This window comes from Canis aureus, chromosome 1, assembly GCF_053574225.1.
Source record: "Canis aureus isolate CA01 chromosome 1, VMU_Caureus_v.1.0, whole genome shotgun sequence".
In the NCBI taxonomy this organism is placed as follows: domain Eukaryota; kingdom Metazoa; phylum Chordata; class Mammalia; order Carnivora; family Canidae; genus Canis; species Canis aureus.
Window position 1 is genome coordinate 714090 of NC_135611.1, and position 12890 is coordinate 726979.

Genomic DNA, 12890 nt, shown 5'->3' on the forward strand with positions numbered 1-12890 from the left:
CATTTCCAATAAGATAAATACGGAAACATTAATTGCTGAACAAGCCTAAGTAAAGCTACTTTTGAAGTCTTTTTACAAAGGAACTAGAGAAATTTGGGTGTATTAGTAAATATGCCTTGTGCTATGTTAAATACATTTTGCTACTTCTGTATTTATAATTTTGTCAATCTAAGAATACTGATGTAATAGTTCATAGTTGCTTACTTTTTAATTTTCACTAGAAATTAAGGTTCCTAAGGGTTAAGAATTGTAATTAGCATATGTAATTAAAGCTTTTAGAAATAAGAGAAATAACTGTATGCAAGAAAAGTAGGATAAACATTTTTAGAAAGCAAACATATGAGGAATAAAGATGCATTTTTGTTGAGTTGGAAAAAATAATTCTGTCCTAAAGTAAAGCTGATTATTTCTGAGCAGGAAAGATAACAAGGACAAATTGAAATAAACATAGGAAGTTGTAGAAGGTTTATGAAGAAGGAATCTTGGAGACAGAATTTTATATGTGATCAAGTTTGATTAATTGAATTAATTTGTTATAAGGGTTAAGGAAATAAGTCTGAATATCAATAGTGTACTTATGTCAAACAAGAACTTAATTTTCTTTCAGCTTCTAAAAGGACAAATAAATTTGACTGGACTATTGGTCTACTCCTCATAAGAGTTTATACTCCTCATCAGAAATTATAAAAAGGTTTTTCTTTACCTTTTAAAGTAATTTGCTTAGAAAACAAGAATTTTATGTTTTTCCAAAATAATTTCCAGTGTTTATCAGGTCTTTGATTGCTAAAGTAAACCTAGTTCTCTTGATATTAAAAGAACTAAGTTTTGCTTAGAACTATGTAACCTATATTTGCCTATGAGGTCTGTAATTGTCACTTTGGTTAAAGAGATAAATAACTAAAGATTATTTCACAGGGAACTATGATCCTATTTTACCAAGTGGTTTAAAACCTTTTGATATTTTTGACAAGCTTCCCCCAAAGCAAATTCTAAATAAAGTCTTTTTGACCTCAGACAAACAATTTTAAGAGGGTCTCTGGGACATCTCAAAAGATTTATCTCTCCTCTTATAAAAGAGAAATGTTGGGGATCCCTGGGTGGCTCAGCGGTTTGGCGCCTGCCTTTGGCCCAGGGTGTGATCCTGGAGTCCCAGGATTGAATCCCACTTCGGGCTCCCGGCATGGAGCCTGCTTCTCCTCCTGCCTATGTCTCTGCCTCTCTCTCTCTCTCTCTATGTCTATCATGAATAAATAAATAAAATCTCTAAAAAAAGAGAGAGAGAGAGAGAAATGTTACACAAATTATTCTAATTTAGTATGTTAAATTACATGGGAAGGATTGTCAAATAATAATGATAACTCTTCTTAGGTTATAGGGTATTAGTGAATGTTGATAATATGAGTGCTTTAAAATTATATAAAATTCCTAGAATTCTGATATATCCTGGTATAATGTTATCAATCACAATTCTGGTTATTATTACCTGAAAATGTTGTGTGTCACAGAAATAAATTATCTTGTCAAATTTTCTCATCAATTGTATTATAATGAACTCTCATCACATATTTAATTATGGCTACTTTTAAGTCTTTTGTTATTGTTTTATTCAGATGTTTTTACAAAAGCTTCCTGCTAATTTGTTTCATCTTCAGAGAAATTCATGGAAAGGAATCTGACAAGTACTCTAGAATACAGCTTTCTGATAACTTTCAGAGCATATCACTGAACTAAATAAGAATTTATAGCAGCTTTATTGGGGAAACTGATGGCTTCTTAAAGCTTCTGACAAAAGATAGATCAACAAGAATTAATTGCGTGGGACTGAATAAACTGAGGAGGTTGATTATAATTTTTATGACTTTCTACTTGAAACCTTGCTATTTTTTTAATGTTTTGTTTCCAGATGTAAGGAAACCTTTTTCTCTTTTTCTTACGCTTCCTGTGACATGGAGCAAAGATAAAACATCAACAATCTTTTCCTCCCTACCTGATCCCTCCAAATTTGGCAACTCTTGGTGAATATTTTTCTGTTTTTATGGCAATACAGTTATTTGAATAAGTTCAGTAACTGTTGAAGAGTCAAAATTCTCTTTGGCTGAAAAGAAGGGAAAGGAGAAGAAGGAAGCAAAGAAAGTATGTAATTCGGTGGTGCCTGGTATCCAGTCCCTACTGGACTGCTCCCAAATGCATTATTCTGAAGGGTCTGCTGCTGTTTGTAAAGATAGCTAAAGAAGTATTGTTTTGTAATGAGAAGAGGCTTTGGACTCAGAATATCTTTTTGGAAGTTCTGGTTTCCCTATTCAATAGTTGGATGACCTAGCCAAGTTACCTAACATCTTTCTGCTTTGATTTCCACATTTGGAAAATGAAGATAATGGTACTATCTGTTCTGCCCATCTCAAAAAGGCTGTTTGAAATATAATGAAGAGTCTAGACATGAAAGCACTCTGTAAGTTTTAAGGGACTAGTAGAGTTGGTGATGATGTTCCTGTTATAATTAACTGTAGAGTAGATGCAAACTGAAGCCAAATCATTTATTCGTGAAGGGGAAATTTGCCACTTTGGAGTGGTGGTTTGTTTACCCTAAAATTTCTAGGATTTTATTTTTTAGTTTCAAACAAAGTATTGGTAAACATAACTTGCAAACATTATGTATTTTAAATTAACGCTCATTTTAAATTTCACATCATGACTGCTGAAAAAAAAAATTGTTCCCTGAAGAAAATTTTACAGTTTATAACCACAGAGAAAGCAAACTTGTTTTTCTTAATTGCTCCAAAGGACATTCTACCCTGAAGTGATAATTGTGTGAATTTGTAGACCTGTCTGAGGATCCAAAATAAATTTCTAAATATACAGAACTCTATGCAAGAAAATAACCTTTTATTTCAAAGTAAAATTTAACTTTAAAAATAAAAGTCAGGGGGGATCCCTGGGTGGCGCAGCGGTTTGGCGCCTGCCTTTGGCCCAGGGCGCGATCCTGGAGACCCGGGATCGAATCCCACGTCGGGCTCCCGGTGCATGGAGCCTGCTTCTCCCTCTGCCTATGTCTCTGCCTCTCTCTCTCTCTGTGACTATCATAAATAAATAAATAAAAATTAAAAAAAAATTAAAAATAAAAGTCAGTGTGCTTTTTTATAAGATCTGTGGCAAGATAAACAGATGTGCCCACCCTTTCCCCACCCTAAGTACGATGACCTTCATTCCTAAAGAGATCCCATGACTTCTTTGTTGCTTAATATCACTTCTTTTTTACCCCATTCTGTTCTATATTCTTTCCCTCTATGCCTTTTATTCCAAGGTGACATCAGCTTTCAGGTAAAAAGCAATATTCACATATTTTTTCATGAGGAAGATTCTGGATGCTCCTTGATCCTATTGCCCTACCCTCAATATCCCCTGTGCTTTTCTTTCCAAAGATGTATTATTATTGTATGATACACATAATATAGTTTGTATATCATACAATGATTTTGCTGATTTTAAATTACTCTTTGGCTAACAGTGGAAATAAATATTTGAAAGATATCACAGTATTTTTAAAAAATAGAACTTTGTTTTTCTTTTCTTTTTTATTGAAGTATAATTGACATACAATATTATATTAGTTTTAGGTGTCCGAGGTAGTGACTCAACATTTATATATGCTACAAAAATGATCACCTAATGTCTAGTTACCATCTGTCACCATACAGTGCTAATATAATATTATTGTCTATATTCCCTGTGCTGGAAATTTCATTCCCATTATTTTATTTTATAACTGAAAATCTGTAACTCTTGATCCCCTTTACCTATTTTGCCCAACCCCCAACCTCTTCCCTGGCAATCACCAGTCTGTTCTCTGTATCAGTGAATCTGGTTTTGTTTTATTATGTTAGTTCATTTGTTTTATTTTATAGATCTCACATTTAAATGAAATCATATGATATTTGTCTTCCTCTAGCTAACTTATTTCACTTAGCATAATACCCTCTAGGTCCATCCACCTTGTCAATAATGGTAAAATTTCATTCTTTTTTTTTTTTTTTTTAAGAGAGAGAGGGTACACGTGTGTGCACATGTGTGTCCTTTGGGAGGGAGGTGATGTAATAGAGGAGGAGGGGGAGAGAGAACCTTATGCAGGCTCCACACTGAACAAGCCTGATGCAAGTCTCCACATGGGACTCCATGTGGGGCTCAATCTCATGACCCTAAGATCATGACCTGAGCCTAAATCAAAGTCAGATGCTTAACCAACTGAGCCACCAAGGCTGGCCGGAGATCTCCTGCCCCCTTTACAATCAGATGTTGTTTTTCTTTCTTTTGAATTCTATGAGTTCTTTACATTTTTGGATATTAGTCCCTCATAAGATCTATGATTTGCAAATATTTTCTCCCATTCAGTAGATCATTTTTTCATTAAGTTGATAGTTTCCTTTGCTGTGTAAAGCTTTTTAATTTGATATAGTCCCATTTGTTTAGCTTCATTTTTGTTGCCCTTGCCTATGGAGTCAGGTCCAAAAAAAGATCACTAAGACAAATGTTGAGAAGCTTACCGCCTATATTTTCCTCTAGGACTTTTGTGTTTTTAGGATATACATTCAAGTGTTGAATCCATTTTGAGTTAATTTTTGTGTATGGTGTGAGAAAATGATCCAGTTTCACTCTTTTGCATGTAGGTGTTTAGTTTTCCCAACAACAGTTATTGAAGAAATTGTCTTTTCCCCATGGTGTATTCTTGTCTTCTTTGTCATAAATTAATTGATTATACATGTGTAGGTTTATTTCTGGGCTCTTAATTCTGAGAAACAGTACTTTGAAATGATTCCCTGCAAACAGAACAATCTTACAAAAGGAAATAATTAAGCCCATAAAAAAATCACTTGGCTTGCATAGCATCCTAGGTTTCCAAATTTTCCACCAATATTAGAACCTGTCTACACAAGTTTTACATTTGGGAAACATTTTTTTAAAAACTAAGGAATCATGACTCTATTCCATAAACAGCAGGCAAACTAGAAGGGAACCAAAATACCAGGAACCAAAATACCAGGAGTGTTTATAGAGGTGAAACCCTTATAGGGAAGGGGACTAAGACATTCCAGTGTTTCTTTATCCCCTCTCTGAACCCCCGAGCCCCAGGGTGACTAGGACCCCTGGTGAAATCATCCATACTTGAGACTGAAGATTTTCTGTGGGGTATATTAGACTTTCAGTGAGGTATGTGTGTTTTAGGGGGAAAAACAATATTATGATACAATTTTATATATTAAAAAGCCAAATAATTTTTATTTTGGAGGCACCTGGTGGCTCAATCAGTTAAGCATCTGACTCTTGATTTTGGCTCACATCATGATCTCAAGGGGCGTGACTGAGCCCTACCTCTGGCTCTGTGCTGGACATGGAGCCTGTTTAAGATCCTCTCTCTGCCTCTCCCTCTTCCCTTGCCACCTTCCCCTCTCCCCACACTGGTGCACATACACACACATGCTCTCTCTCTTTCTAAAAAAAAAAAAAAATCTGAAATGTCAAATTATTCTTAATTTGGTTTTCCAAGAAGGCATAGATTTTGAAACATTGAGTTCTGTGCAGAGTTTTTCCTCCTTTCAGCTTCCTGTGGGAATTTGCCTGACTTCTCATGCCAGAACCAAGATCTGTACTGAGAGTGGGTATCAATAAGACCACCAGTTTCCCAGGGTATAAGCGAGAGAAATCCAGCCTCCATAAGCTCCCTGGCCCAGGGCACAGATGTTCTACATTTGCCTCCACTCTTCTTCTCAATAAGCCTTCCAGTAGAAACTATAAACCCAATGCCCAATGGTCCTACATGAAGCTTGAGTTACATGTCTGGACAGCAAGCTGATGGAGCTCTGGATGAGAGTTTGGCTACATGGAGGGTTGCCATTTCCAACCAAGCAATTTTATTCCACACAATCTCCTGGGAGAGAAGTAAGACAGAAGTGAGGAAGGAGAAACTTGGCCCACATATATCAATATGGGCTTACCTAAGCCTTTTGCTAAGTAACCATAGAGAAATACATTGAAACAACCAGACTTCATTACTACAACCAGAAAGTATTTTTTCATGATTAATTGCTTCTTGGTTTCCAATTCCTGGAAAAAAGCTCTGCCAATGAGAATGTGCTAATAGTTCTCTCACAAAAACAAAAACAAAACAACCCATAAGCAAAGTTAAAATTCATATGCTGGAATTATCAGGAAATATTAACACATATATGTTGTGTGTTGGTCATTTCTTATAGAGAAATAAAGATGGAAGTCAGTTTACTGCACAGAGTAACCAATGAGAATTAATAAGAAGATTGATGAATTGGCTAGCCTTCTTGATCAATGGTGATTCCAGAGGAGTGAAGTCTAAAGATTTTGTGGTCTTCATAATCTGTAATAAAAAATGGAGCATCTATGATACACAGATCAGTACTCAGTCGACTCTGAAATCAACTCATTCATTTTCTAGTCTCATTTTATTGAACCTTACCTCAACGCGTTCCCCCTTCAAGATAATGTTGGTTATCTGGATAAAAGAAAGAAGCAGAAATGAGTGAACAAGATAAACCAGGATTTCGTATCTAATGAGGCAGGTCAAACAAGATGGAATATCTCTTGGTTAGGAGGGGATTAAAAAATCCACAACAAGTGGCTAGGCACATCTGGAGAAGGGTATTGCAGAAAACAGGTGTGGAAAAGCTTTAAGAACACAAACAGCCTTGGTATGAACCGATGTTCTACATTCCCAAAGTACTCTGGTTGTCCTGGTTTCTGCTGTGTCCCAGTGTCCTCTCTGTTCCCCTACCCACCTAGAGCTTGTCACATCTATTCTTTAACAGCCTGTGATTTCCTCCATCCCAGTGACCCTTGGGTTTCTAGGTTGTTTTCCTCAGAGTTCTGTTTTAAGAAAACTGTTCTCTTCATAAATATCAGCAAAATGGCTGCTCAGAAGTCCATACCAGTGGTCAAATCTACTTCCAATGTAAAGCTAGCAGGCCAAAAATTGGTTTCATCTCACCAGGCCCATCAAATCCTCTCAGCCCCTCCATCTGCCTACCTTGCTACCTAATGAACTATTTTAATCTCCACTACCACCACTGCCACCACCATCAAGGCCCTTATACCCATTTTTAAATAGACATCCATCTCTCTGTGAGACAGATATTGGGAGCCTACCACATGGCTGGCACTGGAAATATAGTAATGGTGGGAAAAGACACCTTCCTGGCACTTCCAGTTTATTGGGGTGGAATGTAGACAACAAGGATAATAAATAAATAAAACTACAGTCTGTCAGCAAGTACTAAGTTCTGTGGAGAAGAATAAGTGGGGAAGGAAGAGAATATTAGGGAGACGTGGCTATAATTTTCATCATAGTGGCCAGAGAAGGCCTTACTGACCCTACTGAGAAGGTAACATCTAAGTAAAGAGTAATAAAGAATGAGGTGACAAAAGGTATCTGGGGAAGGAGTGTTGCAGAAAATGAGAGCTGGCAGGTGCACAGCTCCGAGGTCAGAGCCTACATGGCCTTTCTGAAGCATACCCAAGAGACCAGGGTGGCTGGAGCAGAGCTGGGGAAGAAAGATGAAAGCAAATGAAGTGAAAGAGGTCAGGAAGTTGGATTTTGGAGGTGAGAAACAACCCTTATCTACAAATCCCACAAATATTGACTACCATTGTGGGACACTCCCTAGAGAGCTTCTTCTGGGATTTCATATCTTTTATTGCCAAGTGCAGCCAGTGGATTTACTGTACATATGTAGATGCTCTGCCCTCTGTTTGGAGCCTCTGCCAATTTAAGGCAGGATCCTCATGTATTTCTTGGTTCCCTTGAGGGCAGTTACATGGATAGGTTTTTATCTGGACTTGTGTTTGTCCTCAGTTGCTAGGAAGCTATAAATCTGCAGAGATTTTTTTTTTTTTTCTGTTGACTTTTCTGCCAATTAATTCAAGAGCAGAGGAAGTATGCAGGAGGATTCACTATCAGGGATATGGGCATTTCTGAACCGTGACACTAAGAATATGGAGATAAGATAATGACCTGAGGAGGGTGGGAGAGGCGGTCATGAATTCTCAAGGGGCCAGCCTGGCATGTGCCTGTTGCAGTGTCCCCACTACTTATATTAGCTCATCGTTCTTCCCACTGCTGAACAAATGAATGCTTTTCAACAAATTAGTAATATTTTGATAGTTAAGACTTGCTATCTTTTGAATTATTTTTAATGATATTGTATATTTCATAGTACTCAGATGCCATTGTAACTTTTTACCGAGAGGTCTTTTTTAAAAAAGCCCAAGATTGAATCCATGGGTAGGAAGCATTCAGCAGTGAACAAAGATGAACTGACTCTGGTTTCTAACCCCATTCTTTTTTTAAAACCACAATGATGTTTCACCCAAGTTTTCTGTATTAAAAACAATTATTTAGAATACTTATTCTGTACTGGATGCTATCATAAGCACATATTAACTCTTTACATGCATTAACTCATAAAAAAATTTCTGATGTATTGTTATTGTACCATTTTTTAGATTTAAAAAGTTGATGCTTAGAGAGTTTAAGAAAATCTGCGCAGTGTTTCTATGTGTAGCTGCCAAAGGGACATATTTTCATTTACTCTGCAAAGGGAGGTATGAATAACTGGCAAAAATATGTTGAAATCTTAAGAAGCAATAAGCAGACTGTTATCATTAGATCAGTCTGTAATGTTTAATTCAGTTTATTCCTTGATGGATGAGGGATACACTCCTTTTAGGATCTGGTAGAGATTAGGAAAGCCAAGAAAATCTTACAGGCCCGCAATTGGCCTGAAAACACTGTAAAAATAGCTATAGACACATTATCTCACTTTTTCTGTATCTGAGTCCAGTTTCAACTGAGGAAGTCAGAATTATGTGTTCAGGGAAAAATCATGGAAATAAACTAACTGGGAACACCTGGGTGGCTCGGTGGTTGAGGTCTGCCTTTGCCTCAGGGCATAATCCCGGAGTCCTGGGATTGAGTCCCCATCCAGCTCCCTGCCTGGAGCCTGCTTCTCCCTCTGCCTGTGTCTCTGCCTCTCTCTCTGTGTCTCTCATGAATAAATAAATACAATCTTTTTTTTTTTTTTTAAAAAAAGAAATAAACTAACTGAACACCATCAGTTATGCTGGAGCTTTTACAGCACTATTACTTTGTGAGTTATTGTCTTTTCCTTATCCAGGGGTTAAGAAATCCAGAGATATCTTCAAGAAATTAACTAAGATATACATGAAGAATCTTGACCATTCTTTTTTTTTAACCACATCAGACAAGGGAGTAGTGACACTAAGACTCAAGAAAGGCTCCCCACTGGGGATACCGATGAATCCAAGGACACATGGTTTACTTTTCTTGAGGTGGGTCATATGGGAGTACACAGAGTCACAAGTTCCTCAAAATCCAACCTCCCCATGGTTTTTGCATCAAGATCTTCTACCCACTACCCTCCCACCATTTCCTTGCTCTCATATCATTGCCATCAACTTAAATCCAAAACATTTACATAAAATGAGTTTCTCTTTACAAGTTTGTAGCATTCTAGAAAAGTTCTGATTTACTTTTTTTGCTATTATTATAAGTCTTATTAATGTTCTTCCTTGGGGCACATCATCATTTCAGACATGCTTTCTCACTTGAAGAGCACAATTTATACATATAAATATATATTTTAAATTTACATATGTATATATGTTTAATATACATATATTATTTTACAAGCTACAGTCACATGTCATGATGCCTCAACTTTTCTGAAATGTCATAGTTAAGAATATAATTTCTGATAATATCATTGTATAATCCTGAATTAAAGTGGGTGGATACTTGTGGTAAAACAGCATGGTAATAACATTTGAAAAATTCCCAAATTTTTTTTCTTATCTCTATTTTCAAATCAACGCTCCTCTTGTAAACTTAAAAATATCCATTGTTCTAACAAATATCAATTTATTTAATAAATATGTCTTGAGTAGTTGGCACGTGCCTTGAGCACCTACCACCTGACAGAAACGTTTGCTGGGCAATGGATATGCAATGAAGAAATGAGCACCAATGAAGGTGAACCTAGCCCTCTCAACTAATCCCACCAAGGAATATAATTATAAGCAAATAAAGATGAAGGCAAGATATTTAGGACTTCCCAATAACTCAAGCCACTTATATGATAAATCATTTCATTAATAAACTACATGAGGATACATAGCAATTGTTTAGGAAGTATCCAACTGGTTGCCCAACAACTGCATTTAGAGATCTACTCAGCATATAAACCTCAATAAGGCAAAAGTAAGCCCCATATCTTGTCCCCAGACTTTCTGTTTGAGGACATCTTTATCCTTTCAGTTGCTTCAGACAAAACCTTGGTGCCATCTTGACTTTTCCTTCTCCTTCTTTTATCTAATCTTTCAGCAAATCTGTGACTCTACCTTCAAAAACATGTGAAACCTGACCACTTCTCCCTCCTGCCACTGATGCCACTCAGGTCTGGATAGTAGAATTCAAGTGATATCAAATCTTGCCTGGATTTTTACCCCCAAATGGCCTATCTTCTACATTGTCTCTGTTGGCAGTCAATTCTCAATGTGGGTGATATAGTGACCCTGATAAAGTCTAAGTCACTCCTCTGCTCAAAATATTCCAGTCCACACTCCTCATACATTAAATTCACAGTCCTACAGGGGCACATTTTTTTACTACGACTTCACCTCTTGCTCCTTTGCTCCTCACTCTTTTTGCTCTAACATCCTGGCCTCTTGCTTATTCCTAAACTGGCCAGGAACATCCCTTTTCACGGAGTCTTTGCTTTCCCTCTTCCTCCTGCCTGGAATGCCTCTCCTCAGAGATCTGCATGGCTCTCTCCTTCCCTCACCTCCTTCAAGTCTTATTCAAATGACATCTTTCTAATGAAGCTCATCTTCTATTTAACATGGCAACCTGTCCTGGCCTCCACTCCCAGCATTCCTGACTCCTCTGATTCTGCTCCTCTTTTCTTTTCCCCCAGTACTTAGCGTCTATTAACAAGTATATAATTTTTTATAAAATTACATTGTTTCTTTGTCTTTCCCCCTAGAATCTAAAATTCATGAAGCCAGGAAGCTTTGTCTTTTTTCATTCATGTATTCTAAACATTTAGAACAGTGCCTGGTACTTAATAGATATTTTTCAAATAGATGAATGGAAGTTAGTAAGCAGGGAAATGTAGTGGAAGAGTGCAGACTTGAGTAGGCAAACCTGGGTCCAAATACAACTTTGCATGTTCTAGTTGGGTGAGCTTGGGTGAATTACTACATACACTGAAGCTTTAGTTCCTCCAGCTGTAAAAAGTGTAAACCATAGTATCATTGTTGTCAGCGTTCAGTACATGGACATGCTGCTTCTTGCCACCCCTGCCTTCTACCTTCCCCTTTGCCACCCTCCATCCAAGCCCTCAGGGCAGCTGCTGGTTCACTCCTGCTTGCTGGGGGTCTGGGAACATTTGGATACCTCTGGACACTCTATCCAGTGTTCTGACTTTCCTACATGATCTTGGCCAAGTCACTTATTGACAATTACCTGATCTGCATGAAGTCACAAAGGGTCCTCATGTTGTGATGTTACAGGATCCTCTAATCATGCTCACTGTGCACATATAAACTCATTTGATTCTCATGACAACTCTGCAAGATACTGTTAATGTACCCACTTCATAGTTGAGAAAGCAGGCTGTAGAGAGAGGTGGTTATTAATTCCCTAAGGTCATATGGCTAATAAATGGAAGAACTGGAATTCAAACTTACTGAACTCCAAAGCTTGAGCTCCTCTGTAATTTCAGGATGTAGAACAGAGATTATCACTATCCTCACCAAAGAAAGGAAGAAAAAAAGAACAGAAGGAAGGAAGGAAGGAAGGAGAAAGAAGAAAGAAAGAAAAGAAAAGAAAGAGAAGAAAGAGAAGAAAGAAAGAAAGAAAGAAAGAAAGAAAGAAAGAAAGAAAGAAAGAAAGAAAGAAAGAAAGAAAGAAAGAAAGAAAGAAAGAAAGATCTTTGTGAGAATTACACACGAAACACCCAGGGTGACAGGTTTTCTAGGTGTGGTTATCAGAGATCTCATCACCATATTTTTATATGAGATAGTCAACAAAACATATAATGCCATATTTTTTCAAACAATGGTCTATAAGTCATGTAGATAGCTTGTTGAGTGCTCAAAAATATGTGCTCATTTTGGCAGCCTAGGCAGTAGTCAGAACACTAAAGCTCATCAACAGCATGAGTTCTTCAGGTTTCATTGTGAGCACTTGAGCAGGTTACTGGAAGGTATTGCTACAGGATTTGTGCTCCTAAGTGCCCAGGTTCTTGGTCACTCCACTTCAAAGCATGAAGAGGTAGACCAGACCAAGAGTGGTGAGCAGCAAAGCAAGGTTTACTGAGCGAGAATATAGAACTTCCAGAGAGAAGGGGGAGCCTGAGAGGGTTGCTCCTGGAGTTTCTAAGTTTAGGGATTTTTAAGAGCTCTTTTGCAGAACTATCTTAAGCAATCAGGGTGTGCTGAGTCCTGCCAATCAGGGCTTTGGTCCAGTATCTGTCTACCTATTAGGTTAATGTGTCTGTGCTGTTGATGGCCTTTTTATGCTGATATCTGGGGGCTTAGGTCTTCACTGCCCCTTGCCCATGACATTGACAAATGCTTTGTGGCTAATTGTCTCAATTTAGGATGTTTTGCAGAAGTCATTTCTGCAAGGGCTGTAAAGCAGAATGTGAGTGTGGTCCCGTGTAATCTGTAGAACAGGATGTCAGTAGTGTTTTTCTATTTGTCCTGACTCCATATTTTTGTGTTGGGGATCCTGGTCTTGACTCCCTAACCATCTAGCTAACTCCTAACAGTATTAGCAACTGAAAGAT